This window comes from Plecotus auritus (assembly GCF_963455305.1).
Source record: "Plecotus auritus genome assembly, chromosome: 3".
Taxonomy (NCBI): domain Eukaryota; kingdom Metazoa; phylum Chordata; class Mammalia; order Chiroptera; family Vespertilionidae; genus Plecotus; species Plecotus auritus.
The window spans coordinates 222,124,650-222,145,165 of record NC_137772.1 but is presented as its reverse complement, the minus strand read 5'-3'; the positions used below and the strand labels follow the sequence as shown (position 1 = coordinate 222,145,165).

At 42.8% G+C, this 20,516-nt stretch overlaps 1 protein-coding gene across 4 annotated transcripts in view; it reads right to left on the bottom strand.

Annotated features, from left to right (window-relative positions):
- The window catches only part of SGSM3 (small G protein signaling modulator 3), a 36,461-nt gene extending 16,738 nt beyond the window's left edge, over positions 1 to 19,723 (bottom strand). For 2 of the 4 annotated variants that reach the window (XM_080659695.1, XM_080659697.1), the window contains exons 1-2: positions 19,593 to 19,717; positions 8,835 to 9,181 (exon numbers count right to left, since the gene is read on the bottom strand). The gene's annotated coding sequence lies outside the window, so the exon portion shown is untranslated. Of the gene's footprint in view, positions 1 to 8,834; positions 9,182 to 19,592 lie in introns of all 4 variants that reach the window. The other 2 variants (XM_080659696.1, XM_080659694.1) reach the window with 2 other exon arrangements.
- Positions 19,724 to 20,516: the final 793 nt, after the last annotated feature.

Genomic DNA, 20,516 nt, shown 5'->3' with positions numbered 1-20,516 from the left:
ACTCCTATTTCCAGCTACTTCCTCCTAACAACATTATCCTCCTAATGCAAATGCAAACCCTGCATCTCCTGCTGTACTCTTTCAGTGGCTTGCCATTATCCCCAAAATAAGGGCCACGTTCTCTAGCAATATGAGGTTCTACAAGATCTGGTTCTCTTTCTCTCTTACCATCCCCACACCTACCTTACGCAGTCAAGGTGGCCTGTTATCAGCTGCCCAATGTCTCCATTGCTTTGTCTCTAATGGTCTTCTTATCTGCCAAATAGGGTCCTATTTATACTGTAAGACTCAACTCAAAGGACACCTGTCACTGAAAGAAGCCTTCTGTGGTAGCCGGCCTCCAAGATAGCTCAAATGATTCTACCTCCTGGTGTTCATTCCCTGGGTAGGGCCTCTCCACACTGAATCACAGCTAATCTCTGCGACCAACAGACTACAGCAGCAGTGGCCGTGGATAACGTCCAAGGATAGGCCATAAATGGCATTACAGCTTCCATCCTGGTTTCCTGCGTCACTTGCTCTGGGGAAGTCAGCACCATGTCCTGTCATGAGAACACCAATTTGCCAGCCACATGAGTGAGCCACCTGGGAAGTAGATCCCCTCGTCCCAAACCTTCAGATGACTGCAGACCCAGCCAATGTCTGACTACAATGTTATGAGAGAGACCCTCCTCTCTCACGATCCAAAATCTCCTGAGATGCTCCCAAATTCAATTCATAGAAACCGTAAGAAGATAGTAAGTGGTTACTGTTGTTTTAAGCCACTAAATTTTGGGGTTATCTGTTACACAACTAATATACCTTCATGACTCTTCTCTGCCTATAGTTGAGGTTCTCTGTGCTCCTAAAAAGCCCTCTGAGAAAACCCATCACAGAACTTACCTCTTAACATTTTTATCCCTTTCCCTTTCTTTGGCCAAATGACTCCACTAGACTCAACTGCATCTTGTTTCTCTGCATCCTTGGCACTCAAAAGTCTCCCAATAAACATTTATTACATAAATTAGATGAATGAATGAACAGCCAATTTTTAAAAAGTAAACAAAAGGCACATTCCATGCCATGGTAATAAATAACTAGCATTTTATTTATTCCATATTCTCCCTTCCTCTGCGGTGTCTAGAAAGCAGCAACCTGCCCACCACACTGACCCCACACTGTGAAACTGCTTCCTTTACTCTTTCCAACTGCCCGGTTTGGGGAAGTTGTTGATATTTACACGATTTCATCTACCTGAGCCGAGCTCACTGGTTTTAGGTGAGCACAGACGTGAGCTATACCAATGATAATAATAGGACTGGCCAAAGTGATCAGACCAGGTGTGAGCACTTGACCAAAAATGGTCAAATAGATCTCTTCTTGGAGATTTTGAACTTGAGAACCAAAGAGCGTAGGAGGTCTATACCTTTTAGAGCTGGAGCACACACATACAGGTGGAGCAAAAGTAGGTTTACAGTTGTGAGTACGTGAAACAGAGTTTATTCTTTTATTATTATTTACTAGTGGCCCTGTGCACGAATCCGTGCACGAGTAGCTTGCTGCCACTTGCCTCAGCTGGCCACCCTGCCCACCACCACTGTAGCTCTCCACTGCACATAGCTCGCTGCCCCGCCCTCCTGTAGCTGCCCCAACCTCCTGGTGATCGGTCGTTACACATCACGGCGTAAGGACCATTTGCATATTACCATTTTATTATATAGGATTACTAGAGGCCCGGTGCATGAAATTCATGCATGGGGGGGTCCCTCAGCCTGGCCTGCACCCTCTCCAATTCGGGACCCCTCAGGGGATGTCCGACTGCCGGCTTAGGCCTGATCCATGGGGGAAGTTGTTGATATTTAGTCCTATTAAGTGTTATCATTGGCATAGCTCAGGTCTGTGCTCACCTAAAACCAGTGAGCTTGGCTCAGGTAGATGAAATCATGTAAATATCAACAACTTCCCCCTTGGGATCAGGCCTAAACCGGCAGTCAAACATATCCCTCTCACAACCTGGGACTGAGGGCTCCTAACCACTCACCTGCCTACCTACCTGCCTGCCTGCCTGCCTGATCGCCCCTAACCACTCTGCCTGCCTGCCTGATCACCCCTAACTGCTCCCCTGCCTGCCTGATTGCCCCTAACCACCTCTGCCTGCCAGCCTGATCACCCCTAACTGCCCTCCCCTGCCGACCTGATCGCCCCTAACTGCCTCTGCCTTGGCCCCCACCACGTGGCTTTGTCTGGAAGGACGTCTGGATGGATGTCCAATCTAATTAGCATATTACCCTTTTATTAGTATAGATTGTATTATTTTCCATATGAATAACTAAACCTAATTTTGCCCCATCCTATATATATATACACACACACATGAATATATGTTGGTATAATTATATGTATATACATATTATTAAAATGTATATACAAGTATATATAAATGTATACATATATGTACATATGTATATGTACATATACGTATGTTAAAAATTAAAAATACATTTTTAAATAAAATACTCAATGCCGGCAATAACTAGTTTTGTGATAAAAATCTACTTCACTCATGAACTGCTGTAAACTGATCATTCCTTTAGGAATGGAATATACATAAATATTTCCACATCCTTTATTCAGTAACTATTTTCTTAGAAACTTAATAATTCAATTAAAGCAAAAGATATGTGCATGAAAGGTTTACTGTAGCATTACCTACACACAACAATAATACGAAATAATTTAAATGTCTAACAGGCAAATTTATCAAATTTTGGTATACTGACACAATAAATCTGATTCACTCATTTCACATTCCAACTCTGGACTTCTGCATCTGGCCAAGATGGAGTCACAAGGACTAAATATATTCCTCTCCAAACTTGAACAACTAAAAAACTGGAAAAATAGATGAAACAGTAATTTTCAGATGCTGGATATCAAGCAGCACAGGGCAGTGAATCCTGAGAGGGAGACAACAACCCTCTCCTCAGTCGCTGCCTGGAGAGTCTGCAGGCTATAGTGCTGGGAGGTGACCCAGGAGCTGAGGTGAGAGTTAGCAGCTAAAGCAGCTTGAATGTGCAGAGCAGAGAAATGGAGAAGAGAGACTGACACAGACAAAATTCAGAAATCTGTACAGGGCAACCCAAATCTTCATCCATCCATCTAATTTTTATTGATTTTAGGAAGAGAGGGAGGTAGAGGAAGAGACAGAAACACTGACGAGAGAGAAACATTGATCGGCTGCCTCCTGCATGTCCTTACTGGGGATTGAGCCCACAGCCCAGGCATGTGCCATGACCAGGAATTGCACTGGTGACCGCTTGGTGCACGGTGCTCAGCCACTGAGCCGCACCAGCTGGGCTATTTGTTTATTTTTTGTTAAACCTCACCCGAGGATATTTTTCCCACTGATTTTTAGAGAGAGTGGAAGGGGGAAGGAGGAGGGAGAGAGAGCGAGAGATGAGAGAGGTTGCCTCCTACACGCACACCAACCAGGGTTGGGGATTAAACCTGAAACCCAGCTAAGTGCCCTCGACCAGGAATCAAAGCCATGGGCCGACGTTCTAACCACTGATAACACCGGCCAGGACCCAACTCTTCATCTTAATACTGGTCACAACACATGTGTGAGGAAACTACCCAAAGCTAGGAAAAACCACCTGTAAGAGGAGTAACACCTGAAGCTCACCCCACGGAATCATCCTGATGCATTAACCTCTTTATATATTTGTGTAATGCAATTCACTAAAACTTTGTTTAGAATTCTTGCAGCTGTGTTCATGGAAGATATCTGATCTGTATTTTTCTTTCCTGGTAATACCTTTTTCTTGTTTTAGTATCAGGATAATGTTTGCTTTGTAGAATGATTTGGGAAGTAGTCTCCTCTCTTCAATTTTCAAAAAGAGTTTGTATAGAAATTGGTATTATTTCTTTCTTAAATGTTGAGTAAAAATCATCAATGAAGTCATGTGTGCCTGGAGTTTTCTTTGTAGGAAGGTTTCCAACTACAATTTCTTTAACAGAGATAAGACTATTCCAATCATCTTTTTCTTCTTGAATGAGCTCTGTTTTGGTAGTTTGTGTACTTTTAAGAAATTTGTCCATTATCTAAGTTGTTGAATTTATTGATGGATTTAATCCAAAGTAGGCAGAAAAAAGAAAACAAAGATTAAAAACAGAAATCAATGAAGTAGAAAACAAAAAATAGAGAAAAATCGAAGTAACAAGAGAACATTATGAACAACTTTATGCCAATACATAAAAACACACAATACATATAAAATTACAATAATTAGAAAAACAATACCATCATGACCAAGTGGGCTTTATCTTGGGAATGCAAGATTTGTTCAATATTTAAAAACCATATCAACAGACCAAAGAAGCAAACTATACAATTAACTCAATAGAACAAGCATTTGACAAAAGTTAATACCTATTCATGATAAAAACTCAAATAGAAATATATGAAAATTTCCTTAACCTAATAAAGGGTATTTATAAAAATCCTACAGTTCACATCACACTTAATGTTCAAAGACTGATGGCTTTCCCCCTAAGACTGGGAACAGGAAAGAATTTAACATAATTCCAATCAAAACCCAGACGATTTCCTGGAGAAACTGACAAGCTGAATCTAAAATTTAAATAGATGGGCAAAGAAACCAGAATACTCCAAACAGTTTTGAAAAAGCAGAAGGTTGGAGAACTCACACTACTAGATTTCAATACTTACTATAAAGCTACAGGACAGTGTAGCATTGGCAAAAAGACCAGTAGTTTCTATCAGAAAGGGGTATAGGAAAGTGGACTACATAGTGACATGGGCTAATTTTTTAGGGTGATAGAACTGTTCTATATCTTGCTGTGTTGGTAATTACATGATTGTATGTATTTGTCAGAGCTTGCAGAACTGCACACTAAAAGGGGTGAATTTTATTGTATGTAAAGTAAACTTTAATAACATAAAAGAAGAAATAGTATGCTTAGTGAAATAAGCCAGTCACAAGAATATAAAAAGAATCCCAATTATGGGGACTAAAGAAATATTGACCTTTTTTATTATCTAACATTACGGGGAACACATTCTATCTAATAAAGAGGGAATATTCTAATTGACCATCACGCCCTCACAAAGATGGCAGCGCCCACAGCCAATAAGGAGGGAATATGCTAATTGACTGCCATGCCCTCAAAGATGGCAACACCCACAGCCACAAGATGGCGGCGCCCAGTCCCCTCAGCCCTGCCAGGGCGGCAGGCATGCAGAACGGCCGGGCCTGCCACAAGGCGGGTGTGGCCGCTCCGTGCACCTGCCTCCGGAGTCCCCAAGTCTCCTCAGCCCCCCAGCCACCCAGAGGCGCAGGCAAGCCTTGGATGGTGGCTGCCCAGCTGCCCAGGGCCACCCAAGGCTCAGGTAACCAGGGCTGGCCGAGGCTTGCGCTGCCGGCAGTGGCAGCAGCAGAGGTGTGATGGGGGCGTTGCCTTTCCCTGATCGCTGGGTTGCCTCCCCCCACTGAGGGCTCCTGGACTGTGAGAGGGAGCAGGCTGGGCTGAGGGACCCCCCCCTCCAGTGCATGAATTTTCATGCACTGGGCCTCTAGTGGTATTATAATATAGCATGTACACCCAGAATGTGTATATCATTCAGTCATTCCCTCCCCAAATATTTCTATAACATATTATGTGCTAGGGCAACAATAATTTATAATCTAGAGGGGGAAAATAAATAGATGGATAAATAAATGACAATTCCAGTGGTGTTAGGTGCTCTGAATAAAACAAAAGGCTGATGTGACATAGAATCCAGGGAAGAAATCTATGAAGTGTTTTTTGAGTTGAAATCTGAAGGACAAAAAACCAGTCCTGCAAAGATCTAGGGGTAGAGAGTCACAGGCAGAAGGAATGGCCAGTCCAAAAGCTCTGAGGTGGGGAAGATCTTGGAGGAACAGAAACACAGTGAACAGGCGGGGCAACAGGAAGAGGGAAATAAGAGGCAGAGGCACCTAGATCACTAAGAGATTGTAGGCCAGAGTGAAGGATTCAGATTTTAACAATGGGAATCCACAAAGGGTCCTAAACATGGCAGTGGTGTGAACTACATGTTGTTGTTTAAAATATATTTTATTGATTTATTTTTTTTTTTACAGAGAGGGAGAGGGATATTTAGAAACATCGATAAGAGAGAAACATCAATCAGCTGCCTCCTGCACACTCCCCACTGGGGATGTGCCCGCAACCAAGGTACATGCCCTTGACCGGAATCGAACCTGGGACCCTTCAGTCCGCAGGCCGACGCTCTATCCACTGAGCCAAACCAGTTAGGGCGAACTACATGTTTTTACAAAATCACTTTGGCCCTAGCCAGTTTGGCTCAGCGGATAGAGCATCGGCTCAGCGGGTTCAATTCAGGTCAAGGGCACATGCCCAGGTTGCGTGCTCAGTGGTGGGCATGCAGGAGGCAGCCAATCAGTGATTCGCTCTCATCATTGATGTTTCCCTCTCACTCCCTTCCTCTATGAAATCAATAAAGATATGTTTGTTTGTTTTTTAAATCACTTTGGTTGCTATTTGGCAAGTGGCTTGTAGAGAGACAAGAGTGATGCAGAGAGACAAGTTTGAAAGTGCAAGGTCCAGAAAAGAGATGACGGAGAGTGAGGTTAATGTGACAGCTGAGGTGGACATGAAGAGATATGAATGGATTCAAGATACAGTCAGAGGCAGAACCAAGGCTTTACTGCTGGGTTGATGTGGGCAATGGAGAGAGGGAGCAACCAAAAGCGAAGCCTAGGTTTCAGGTCTGAGCTTTTGGGTTTATGGTGATGCCACTTACTAATATGGGGAAGAGGGGGAAAAACAGGTTTAGGCACAGAGGGAGTTAGAGTTGTGGGATAATTTCCATGTTGCTTAGAAAACCAAGTGGAGATGTTAGTAGGTGATTGGATACACAAGTGTACATCTCCAGGGAGATGCAGTACTATAGATATAAATTTGGGAGTCTTCCCGTCTTCTACCCAACCAACAAGTATTTTTTGAGCAACTACTATGTGCCAGACACTGTTACATGTGCTAGGGATATAGCGGTAAAACAAGATAGACCAAGTTCTTCCTGTTGTTAACTGCAGTTTCCTCATCTATAAAATGGGGATGACAAAATGTAAATAAATACCTATAACATAGTGTGTGCTTAATCCAGCTATTAATATTAGTGAGAAATAGACAATAAATAAGTAAACAGTGAAATAAATTAGGTAGGAAATGACAAATACCGTAAAATCTCACTCATATGTAGAATGTTCAAAAAACAAAAACAAAAAAGCCAAGCTCATAGATACAGAGAACAGATTAGTGGTTGCCAAAAGCAGGGAGTGGTGGGGGGGAGAAATGGGTGAAGATACAAACTTCCAGTTTTAAAATAAATAATTCATGGTGACTATAGTTACTAATACCATATAGCATATTTGAAAGTTGCTAAGAAAATTCTTAAAACTTTTCATCATGAAAAAAAGTGTTTTGCAACTATGTAAGGTAACGGATGTTTCCTTGTCTTATTGTGGTGATCATTTCACAATGTATACAAATACTGAATCTTGATGTTATACACCTGAAACTAATATAATGTTACATGTCAGTTAGACCTCAATTAAAAAATTTTGCAATAAAAATAGGTAAGTAAATAAAATAATTTCAGAGTAATAATATATGCTATGAAGAAAACACAGAATAATAATTTACAGAGTGACAGGTAGTGGCAGAAGGACTATTTTTGACAAGTGTCAGGGAAAGCCTCTCTGAGGGGGTAACATTTCAGCTGATGGCAGCTCTGACAAGGAGCCAGCTCTGCAAAGACCTAGAAGGGCAGCCCAGGCAGAGGAAATGGCTCCTGCAATGCAGGCCTTAAAGAACAGAGTTTGTGGCACTGGAGAAATAAAAGGCTAGTGTGTCTGAGGTAGAGCAATGAGGGGGAAATGAGCAGAAAGCACTGGAGAGACAGGCAGGAGCTAGGTTAGGCAGGGCCTTCTCCCCATGGCAAAGACTCTGGCTTTTATTTTAATGGAAGCCATTGGAAGGGTATGACACGGTCTCTGACTTGGGTTTTTAAAGAAATCACATTCGCTATGGTGAAGGGTGAACTGCAGAGGGGTTAAGACTCTAAGCAGCCGAAACCAGTTTGGTTCAGTAGATAGAGCATCGGCCTGCGGACTGAAAGGTCCCAGGTTCGATTCCGGTCAAGGGCATGTACCTTGGTTGCGGCACATCCCCAGTAGGGGGTGTGTAGGAGGCAGCTGATCGATGTTTCTCTCTCATCGATGTTTCTAGCTCTCTATCCCTCTCCCTTCCTCTCTGTTAAAAATATATTAAAATAATAATAATAAAATAAAATAAAATAAAATAAAAAACCCCCTCTGTGGATTAACCTTTTAAAAAAAAACGAAGACTCTAAGCTATTACAATTGTCCAGGTGAGGATGCTATCTTGAGATGGTGACAACTAACTAGATTCTGGATATAATGTGGAGGCAGTGCAGAGGTAGATAATGGAAAGCAGGCATCAATGGTGTCTCCTAAGGTTTTAGACCCCAGCAACTATATAGGTCCCATCAACCAAGATGAGGGACGATTCGGGGAAGAGCAGGTTTCAGGGTTAGAAATCTGCCCAGTAGTTGAGTGTCAACCTATGAACCAGGAGGTCATGGTTCAATTCTTGGTCAGGGCACATACCTGGGATATGGGCTTGATCCCTAGTAGGGGCCATGCAAAAGGCAGCTCTCTCATCATTGATTTCTACCTCTCTCTCCCTCTCCCTTCCTCTCTGAAATCAATAAAAATATATTAAAAAAAGAAATCAAGAGAACTCACCAAAGTCAGAACTGAAGATGTGAATTTAGGGATCATTAGGAGCAGATGTCATGGCTGAGGAGACAATGCAGAGTAGTGGCCTAGGACCAAATCTTGGAACTTTCCCATATTTAGAGGTGAGGCAGAAAAAGAACCAGGAAATATAATTTGAGGAGTAGCCAGTGAAGTGAAAGGAATGCTCATAATGTGCGGTGCGACAGAAACCAAGAAAAGAAAGTGTTTCAGGGGAAGGGATGATCATCAGCATCACATGCCACTTAGAGGTCACTGGTTCGGCAAGCTGGAGACGGCTGGTGATCGGGACAAGAGCTGATTGTTAATGGTGAGGGAAGTCCAACAGGAGTGGGCTGGAGAGGGAAAAGAAGAGTGGAGGTATCAGCATCAAGACAGCACATGATTTCTTAACTATTTGGAATATTATACATACTGAAGGTAATATAAAAATGAACATGGCTGGGTTAGGTGGTAGGAATATGGGTTTACTAGTCTTGATTTCTAATGTTTTCTTTTTTGACAAAGTACAGATGTACTGTGTTTAAAAATAATTACATCACATAAAACCTGTACACAAATACAGCAGCATCCTATATTATAAAGAGCTAATACGCTAATTAGACCCAACAGCAGAAAGACCGTCCAGACAACCTTCCAGATGAAGTCAGGGCTGTGAGGGCCGGCCGAGGCAGCCGGGGCTGCAAGGGCCGAGTCCCTTGCACGAATTTCGTGCATCGGGCCTCCAGTTATTTATAATAGCCTAAAAATGAAAACAATCCAAATGTTCATCAATGGACACATGGATAAACAGAATGTGTATATCCATGTACTAGGCTAGTATTCAGCCATAAAAAGGACTGAAGTACAGATACACACTACTATATGGATGAACCTTGAAAACATACTCATGAAAGAAGCCAGTGACATTTCTATGATTCCATTTATATGAAATGCCTGGAATAGACAAATCAATAGAGACAGAAAGTAGATTAGTGGTTGCCAGGGGCTGGAGGGAGGGGAAAATAGGGAATGACTCCTAATGGGTATGGAGTTCCTTTTTGGGATGATAAAAATATTCTGGAATTTGACAGTGGTAATGGTTGCACAACACAGTGGATACACTGAAAACCACTGAACTGTATACTTTAAAACGGTGACTTTGTGGTGCATGAATTATATCTCGATTTTTAAAATTGCATTTAAGTATTGTCGAACGTTGAGGAATAAGAAGTGTCCTACCTGAGTGTGTTCTGAGGTCCACAAAAGAAGTCCTGAACATACAGCACCCGTAACCTCTCTGTCTTCCCTGCTCTTTCTCCGTCAAAGCTACTACTTATCAACTTAAATATCCATCTCCTCAGGGGATTTAATGTTTATACAAAACCAAGAAAAGCACAAGTGAAAAATAAAGAAGTGTAAACTGTTAGCAATAGCTTATTTATAACTGTGAAAAGGATCCCTTTATCTCTCATTTGTAACTAACACTTTACTTACACTACTCAGCATGAATTTGACATCTTAGCAACCTGTGAAGTCAGGAACTCCCTAAGCTGCTAAAAGGTAAAAATTATAAAAGACTGTAACAAGTTTCCCAATAGTCTAAGTAATCGCTGGAAAAAGAACTCACAACACTTTAAAACTCAATATTGAAGCACCTAAAAAGCAATTTTTGCAATAAAAACAATGCTGTGAGGTACTCTCCCTCTAAAGATTTTTTTTTTTTAAATGACATTAACACATCTGTCTCATTTGGGAGAGGATTTGGATTTTTAAAGTCTGCTTTCTTGACTTTAGTGTCAACTTTGTTAATAAAAATCAAAGTATAAGATTAGGTTAGCAACAAATGACTGGTAATGGAGTTTAACATGATGCCAGTTGAAGCAGACAATAAATCTAATGACCCCTAAAGTGAACTTAAAATTGTATAATTACAGCAGAGTGGAAAATTGCTTTTTAATAGTTGGCTCCAGAAGGCTTCTCAGAGAAAGAGTTTATCTTTGTTTGGGAAAATACACTCCCTAAAGGTGGAGGGTAAACTTTGAAGGCATAGATTAGAAGAAAGGAAAGATTTATCAATGGCCTAGCAAAAGAAATCAAGAGAAATTTGGAGACAGGGGAGAACGGACTAGCGGTGGCCTGGACTATAGAGGGGAGGGGAGGAGAAGTCCAAAGACAAGGTAAGGAGCTGCTTCCTGTACCACAAAATCACCTACGAGACATTAACTCTGTGCACCTGGGTTTGCGGAGGCCTCGGGGCAGGGACCAAATAAATGCTTTTGAAGAAAAGGATAATCCCAAACCCCATTACTGTGTTGTTGCAAAGCAAGATCCCTTTGTTATTCCCTATCTTCAGTAAAGCCTGCCTTACTCTTTAGAGCCTTGACCCGTGACAGGGGTAGACTGCTGAATGGAGGGAATACCAAACTCCTGGTAGATCTCCACGTACCAGATCCTTTTAAGTTCCTGTGCCTGGCTCCTTGAGCTCCCTTTGTTTGTAATGCCCTCCGCTTTACCTGACTTCTCATTCTTCAAGGCTAAGCCCCGGCAATTCCTCCGGAAGCCTTCTCTGACACGCCCCCACTCTGGTTGTGTCAGACGCCCCTATTCACTCTATCTATAACCCATCGTACAACCCATCTATAACACATTCATCGTAATAGCTACCGTTCATTGCAGACTTTCTAAGTGCCAGGAACTCTAATAAGCAAAGCTGTATCAAAACATTTCTAGGCCCTATGGTCCAGCAATTTCCATTTCTGGAAACTTATTCTACATTTCAGCAAAATGATTCATATACAAGGACACTCCAGCCCTAGCACATTTGGCTTAGTGGATAAAGCATCGGCCTGCAGACTGAAGGGTCCCGGGTTTGATTCTGGTCAAGGGCACATGCCCAGGTTGCAGGCTTCATCCCCAGTAAGGGGTGTGCAGGAGGCAGCCAGTCAACGATTCCCTCTCATCACTGATGTTTCTCTCTCTCTCTCCCTCTCTGAAATCAATTAAAAAAAACCAACAATCTGTACAACACTGCTTGTGATAGCAAAATATTAGAAAACCTAAATACCCATTAAAAGGGATTAAATGAAGGGCAGTACATGTATATAATGGAGTAGTGTGCGTCTGTCAAAAAAGAATAGGTCAGCTATTTATGCATTAACAGGGAATGATCTTCAAGATACAGCATTAAGTGAAAAAGGCAAAGAGCAAAAACAGTGGTCCCTATCTCAGGAAACTGGCATTATCACCTACCCACCCACTCTCTTCAGCCTCATGGCTAATGTATTCTCCTTCATCTCCCCCCTCCCCACTCTTAGGCTTTTCCTAATATTTTCTGAATTTCCTTTTTTTTTCTTCAACTTGTTGCTAGTTTTCATTTCTCACCACCATGGTTATTACAAATCTCTCAACTGGGATCCCTACCCCCCCACCCCAAGCCCCATCTACTCTCTATTCTGCAGCCAGAGAAATCCTTTAAAAATGCAACTAGTGATTTCCTTCTCTTTAAGAAGGAAATCATTAGTGAGTTCTATCTCATTTCTGATGTTACTCTTTTTCTTCCCTTTGACTTAGGAAAAAGTCCAAATTTGATAACTTGGCTTATAAGACCCTGAATGACCTAGTAATCCTTGCTAACCATTCCAGCTTCATCTCTCAACACCTACCTCTCATTCGCCCTCAACACATGCTCTATGCTCCAGCCACAGAATACTTCTTTCCGACTTTGGAACCCACCTACTTTCTCTCAGAGCATGCTGCTACGTAAATGAAACAACAGTATGTAAAGGAAGTCTCGAACCTTGGGCCCCCACAATCACCATGATAAGGCAGCTAGTGGCACTCATCTTCCAGAACTGGTTCCCTGCTCCAGTCACCTCAGTCATTCTTTTTGAAAACATCTTTATTATTCATATCACCCTTTATCGCCCTTATTGCCAAAGACATATCAAGTAAATACCCACTACATCATCCAAATTTCTCAACTGACTCCCCCAAAACTAGCATCAGTAGAAGAGCAAAATGACTCCAATAATAGACTCTATTTTGAGCTCCACTCCTGCTCCTGCTCTCACAGGTTTACAGCTAGGACTGATTTCCCTTACCTGAGTCAATATTTCCTTTGTGACCAGAGATAGTGTTCCTTTAGGCAAGAGTTGGGGGTGACTGTGCAAGGCAGAGCAGACTGTGGAAGAACAGACCATGGAAACAGGAACCTCACCCCAGAATTCCACAAGCTCAGGTACAGCTCCCCCTTTCCTGCACAGCAGCACCGGTTACATGAAACTCTGCTGTGCAGACGTCTGAACCATGCTCATCCAATCTAGGTCTTCCTGTAAAATAATTAATCATCCAAGGTAATCTAGTTACCTCCCTGAGTCCCTCCCAGGATCACTCCCCTAAGTTTACAGCCTGGCAGCACCTGGATAGCGACAAGGAAGCAAAAGCAAGGTGCTGCATGGACCTTCTGCCATTCCCACAACCAGAGGGGCAGGGGGGCAACCACCCCCTTAGAAGTAAAAGTGAAACAAACAACGGTTAGCTAACTGCAGCTCAACATTCGGGTAGCTCTGAAAAATGGCAGGCAAGAGTGTCTGAGGAAAATAAGCTTCTTGAGGGCCAATTGGCAAAAAAAAGGCCACGGGGAACTTTATATTTCAAGTTTTATATTAACCTAGAAGCATATAGCACTTAACATGAGATCATAAATAAAGTTGATAAAGTCCCTATTCCTCATATAATTAAACCATACAGGTCTGCAAACTATCTTATCTTTAAGTCATTTATTTGGCCATACCATCTATATAATTACTGGGGATGTTTCAATTGCAGATATGAAAATAACTACATAATAACCCTAAAGTATGGTAATCCAACCCTATTTACTCTGTGGCAGTGAACGGGCTTAGGTATTATAAGGGAGGTACCAAGGAAAATATTTACTGAGCATTTACCACTGAGCTAAGAAACCTGAGAACACCAGGGCTCAGAGAGGTTAAGCAATGCTCACATCGAACACTCAGCGACTCCTGAGCCGTCCCTTCTATTACACCACACTGACCAGTACAACTGTAGTTGTCAGACACATGACATAGATTTTATTTAATCTTCAAAACAACCCTATGAAGTAGGAGGTTATGAGTACAAACTCTGGAGTCTGACTACCCAGGTTCAAATGCTGATTCCACCACTTATTTGTGTGGCCTTAAGCAAGTTACTCAACATTTCTGTGACTGTCTCCTCATATTAAGTAGGCATAATACTAATAATATATAGGGTGGTTGTAAAGACTGAGTTAATATAATAAAATTCTGTGCCTAGTATATAGTAAATACCCAATAAATATTAACTGTTATTATGAGTGGTGGTGGTGGTAGTGGTAGTAATTATTCCAATTTTACAGAAAAGGAAAATGAGGCATTGGGAAGTTATATCAAAGTTTAAAGTGGTAGAGCCAGAATTTGAACTTCATTGTTAGGTGCTCCTAATTACTATATTCTACTAAGTTCAGAGTTAAAAAAACAAACACACACACACACCATGGCTGCTTCGCTTCCCATGCCCAGCTCAAATCGGGACCCAGGTAACAGACAAACTTGGCCAACAGCAGCTGCCCTCTCACTGCAACAAGACTTGTTTGAGTTTCTTGTACCCATGGTGTGGGGAAGTGGGTTTTTGATATCTAAATCCAGCCTAGCACCAGGAATGCTCAGGGCCTACTCAAGAAGGCAAATAATCCTTTGCACTAATATTTACAGGGTAAAATAAGATTGTTGTTAGAGTATTAAATTTGACAGTAAAATAGTAGTCAAGTTCTCAGACTAATTTAAATTGGCTAATTGAAATAAGCCAATATTCTAGAAAAATTAATGGTACTGGACAAAAAGCTGTTCCTGAAGTGGTAACTAAAATTTTTATTGGTAGTTCATCTCATGGTAAAATTGCATAACATGTAATGAACCTAAAACAGTCATATTTTAGTAAAAAAAAATTAAAATTTAAAAGCTATCAAGACTACATTATAAAATTTCCAAAAGCCTCCTAATATTTAAATCAAAAAAGGGGGGAGAGTAGAAGAATATCATGTAAGGAAAAATATCCTGTAAGTAAATTACATCTGGAAAATTTTTACTTTAGAAAATTAACTTTCATTTGTAATGCTAACAGCAAGACAACCATGAAAAACACACATGGTGTCAAAACAAGCCAAAGAAAAATCGTATGGGCAAAAAATGAAAAAGGATCCCAAGTCAAATTTATAGAAAAGATTCCTTTATTAACTTTTGGTCGAGAATATTTTTGTATATTTTCAGAAAACAACTCCAAGGCCATGTGGATTCCTGCAACAGAGAGGAATTGACAGGACTGCTCCAGCCATGAAGACAGAAGAGAAACAGTCCAGAGATGGAAGACGCTGACGACACCTTGCCATACTAGGAGTCAGCAGCTGTGTGTTGCAGCAGGTTGCCCAGGACCAAACCAGAGAGGGTCGGACCTGCATTACCACCATTTGTCCACCATCCAGAACTGAAATATCATTGCTGACATGTACACATAAGGAACTGTTTGACATTGAAATTGGGACTCAAAAGAACTGTTGGCCCAGAAAGAAACTCACTACAGACCGATTCATTTGCCTCTCAGCATAACCAATATTGCTTGTCTCATTTTCGGTTCTTGTAAGTGTATTTCTAGTATCACATGATCTCACTCATCTAGGGGAAATAATGAACAACATAACTGATGAACAAAAACTGACCAGGAGACAGGGAAGCATCAATCAGACTGTCAAACCTCAGAGGGAAGGTAGGGGAGGGTGGGGGTAAGGGGGAGAGATCAACCAAAGGATTTGTATGCATGCATATAAGCCTAACCAGTGGTCACAGACAACAGGGGGGTGGGGGCATGTGTGGGGAGGGGTTTGGGATGGGAATGGGGGGATGAGGACAAATATGTGATACCTTAATCAATAAAGAAATTTAAAAAAAAATTAAACACACACACACACACACACACACACACAGTGGTATTTGGACTTTAACCCTAACCTCAAGTCACACAAATTAAGAATATTTACAAATGAAACTCAAACACAAGAAGAGGGAAATGATTTGTTGTTTCATGTCTTTAGAATGTTAGCTAGAAGGCTAACTAGATATCTAGAGAGGCCCAGGTCTTATCATTTTGTTTAAAAAAAAAAAGGAAGCCCTAATTGGAAATCAGGCCCTTCTCAAGAACAAGTCTTCTGATAACTGGATTAGTGTGTTCAATCTCATTTCTGATGTTATTTTTATTTTTAAATCCTTCCGGGGGGGGGGGGGAAATATATATATATATATATATATATGTATATGTATATGTATATGTATATGTATATGTATATGTATATGTATATGTATGAAAGAGAGGAAGGGGGAGAGGGAGAGAGAGAGAAACAGCAATGTGAGAAAGAAACATTGACCAGGTGCCTCCTGTATGCACCCCAACCAGGAATCGAACTCCCAACCCAGGTATGTGCCCTGATCAGGAATCGAACCCGCTCCAACCAAGAACCCGGCCAAGGCCTGATGTTACTCTTATTGGTAAAGCTATTTAATCATGCCAAAGAAGTTAACTTTCCAAAACAATTCACATCATTAGCACAGAAAAAACCCTACATCACAGTTAGAAAAAGCATGAACGTGTTTATAACTGCAAAAGAGGCACAATGTTAGAAGTGAAGACATAGTCAACAGTGCCTATCGAAATGTAGTGAATGTCTCCCTCCTCATTTATGAATTGTGACCATAGATAACAAGTCTAATTGGTCAAAAAGAGGGAGAGGTGATACTATTCAAACGATGGTATCTTCAAAATCAGTTCACAAGCCACACTGAAAGCCTGCCTCACTTTTTCAGTCACATAGTATTACTAGATAGTACCTACCACGTGCAGAACACAACCTTCTAGGAAGTGTTCGCTCTACAAATATTTATTGATCTCTTACCACTATTCTAGGAGATAGAAGTGAGGTGGTGAAAAAGACAGACTCTACTTTCATAGAGCTTACATTGTAGGCAGGCATTATGAAGAAAAAAATTAAGGATCAGTTCCCAGGTCAGACTCAAAAACCTACATTGTATATTTCAAGTGTATCATCTCTCACTGCTAAAAGTACACACACCTAAGTATGCAGTCCCAGCACCACTGTCTAAAACAAGGTAGGTTTTTCTCTGTTGGCAGTCCAGTGTCCCTTTCTCAGTGAAGTGGTCCTCCCTCAACTCCCAAAAGCAAAGATTGCTCCATCAGTAGTTAACACATCACATTGACATGTATGAATTCCTTTTTCCTCCTCGTTAGTCCCTCAACAGGGCAAGAACCATGTTTTGGCCTCTTTGTACATCTAGAAGATGGTACATACAATAGGTATTCAATAAATGGTTGAATGGAGCTCATGACAGCAATTTCAAAAGTTGAGGGTGGAAGCCGGACTGCAATGAACTAGGGTCGCCAACCGGTGGTCTGCTGACGACTAGTGGTCCGTGAGGTCCGAAAGGTTGGCGACGGCTGAACTAAGGAGTAAATGGAAGAGAAGGGCGGGAAATGGTAGTAGTTTGAAGGAGAAATGTGGTCACAGTAGTTTTATACATTTTTAAGAATGAGAAAGACTTGAGCATCTTTGTTGGTAAGGTAGTACAGCAAGCACATTAGAAACAGCAGGGGTGTCAGAGTCAGACCTGAAGTTGAATTCTGGCCCTGTCACCATAATTGTAGGCAATCCACTGAATTTCTGTACTTCAGCTTACACTCACACATAAAATGAGAATAATACCTACACCTCACGGTGACAATTACAGCACTTAGCAAACAGAAAATGTTCAATGAATGTTATCAATGCTTTTTACAGTATGCGGAAGCCCGGACTAACGCAGCCATATAATGTGTGTGCTCCAGTCCAGATTTCCCGTCTCTAATCTATGTGTACTGTGTGACGGCAAAGAAACCGGGTTCTTATTTCTTCTGTGTGTACCACCCTCTGTGCTACTCCACTTCCTTGTGACAGTCTGCATGAGCTCACGAATGACTGCTATGGAAAATTACTGATGTCACCAGCTGAGGAGCAGAGAGGATCTGGAGAATAACTAGATGAAACTGATGTTAAATCATCAAATGTACAAGATTTTGGGCTCCTGCCAAAACTCTCATTGAGAACTAAGAAGAGAGAAACACAGAACAGTAAGTGTCTAAGACAACAGGTGTACCCAGCATCCACTCCAGGCACAGAAAGACGGCTTGTATGATAAGAGATGATTCTCTCCTGAGTTCCTTTCTCAATATTTCACCCTAGTGTCAGGTTCATTTCTGTGAGGTGCTACTCTAGTTGATGGACTTTTCTGTCAAACTGAGAAGATCCCAAATTCATAAGGTTAGTAAGCCCTTTTATATATAAACAATTTTTGTTCACAGCCTTTTAAAGTTAATGCTCTGGTCACACAACTGTTACCTATATCTGATCAACAGAAACACCACCACCCCTCTCCCAGATCACACACCTCCATGCTTAAAAAGGGATATGGGAGAGGGGACTAACGCCAGGTAATGCGACAATTGATGATGAAAAGGCTACAGGCACTAAGGATTATCAAAAGACAGGAAAGATACTGACCTTTATTTAGAGTCAATTACAAGCTGATCACGGAGAACAGAAACACAGATTTAAAACAAAGAAGGTATAGCTATTGTGTCGCATTCAGAGAGAACTGGAAGAGAGGAGGAAGAAAAGAAGTAGGAAATATATGTGTATCCACAAAGAATCACACACAGAATCACAAAAGCTACAAGTAAACCAAGTCAAAATAGAAAATTCAGTTCTTTTCAGTCTGTTAGGAACCTGAATTTACCAAAAAAAGGAGACAGAAGGGTAAATACTCCAGGACTCCTTTAGTACCCACCAGAACCAAACAGGAGCCAGCCCGAACCGCAACCTGGCGAGCAGCACAAGGAACTGCAAAGAAACTTCGGCCTCCCCACCTCTCACCCCCAAATAGGAAGCATGTGGATCATTAAACTAGGTACGAGAATGCATTTCCAAATTCCAGGCCTGATCACACTGGGCGATCCTGAATAATTTATTCTCAATTTCCCCTAAGTTAAAGCACAAACAATATCACGGTGTGTCGGGACCCGACCAGCATGTTCACAAGTTACACCTGAGGAAGAGTTTCTGCTGTGAGCGTGCTCCAGGCAGCTGTTCTTTAAAAAATAAATAAATAAGCACACACACACGCGCGCACACACACACACACACACGCACACGCACACCCCGCATTCGGTGGTTTCCGTAAAACTGCTCCCAGCTGCTGGAAGGGAATGTACATATTCGGGTTCGAGGCCCCCTCCACTCCCGCCCCGGCACTTCAGCAGGGTACGCCGGCGGCCCCCACCTCCCGCGAGGCCAGGCGGACCCACGGGGGGGGGGGGGGGGAGTCCCGCCTTCGGAGGCCGCCCCCGCTCTGAGCAGAGACCAGCAGAGACGCAGGGGCTCGCGGGTCGGAGCATCGTCCCCGCCCCGCAGGCCCCGCACCCGGACGCGAGAGCCCGCACCTGACCGCCACCGCCCCGGCCCCAAATCAGGCGTCGCACCTGCGAGGTGCGGCCCGGGAGGTGCATCTCCCCTCCTCCGCCCGTCCGCCCGTCCGCAGCCGCCCCCGCGTCCCAACCCGAGGGGCATGTGTGGGCCTCGGCCCCGCAGACCCAGCCAGCCCCGTCGTCCCCTCCCCGCGCACTCACCTGCCCCACAAGAGGTATCCAGCTGCCTCGCCGCCGCGAGTCCCCGCCACCTCAGTGCAGACCTGGGTCGGGCTCGCTGCTGCGCGCCTTGGATCCAGTCAGCGCTCAGCGGCGCCACTGCGCACGCGCGCAGGACCCAGCAGGGCGGCCGCGGGGCATGCTGGGGGCTGAAGTCCTCCGGGTCCGATGGGCGGGAGCGGCGAGATTTACACGCCCCCAACCCCGCTTTCGAGCCCCCTTTCAGAGCTGAACAACCTTCGAAGCCTATGTTTAGCCTAGCAATGTCCACCGGTCTCCTGTGCACTGCAGCCCGAGGAACTTTGGGCAAAATGGGGTGAACCAGCTGTCAGGAGGGGGATAGACGCGACAGGTCTCTGGGAAGGAGGGGCACTTACTTGATGCTCATTTTCTAAATATTTAAGTGCCTTCTTTACGAGTGTACAGAACTAGTACAAGACCAGCCTGATCCACGCTAACACAATTCACAAGCTTTGGAAGGAGCTCCAAAATGGAACAAATTGGTTGAGGTCATGCCCAAGAAATGCACGCTCCGGGTACTCGCAATGCAGTGGGTGCAGTCAGCGGCCTGCATTTGAGTCACTAAACCACGCTAACATTGAGCTCACCCACAAAATGAGAATGTGAACTTACGGTTGTGAGAACTAAATGCTATTTGAGAAAATGTTAATGCACAGTACAAACTAATAGTCCAAGAGGGTGGCAAGCCCATCTCTATCTGATATCCGGGTGCTAGCTGACATCAGGCTCTAGGTTGGAAAAACAACGCGATTGCCACATTTTAGAAAGGTCACCAAAAGCTACAACGGGAATGTTTCCTAGAAATTTCACCCTATTCTGAAGAGATTCATTTGAGGGCTGCTTACTAACCTAAGCACGGATTCCTAGTGGTGTTCCAGGGTGGTG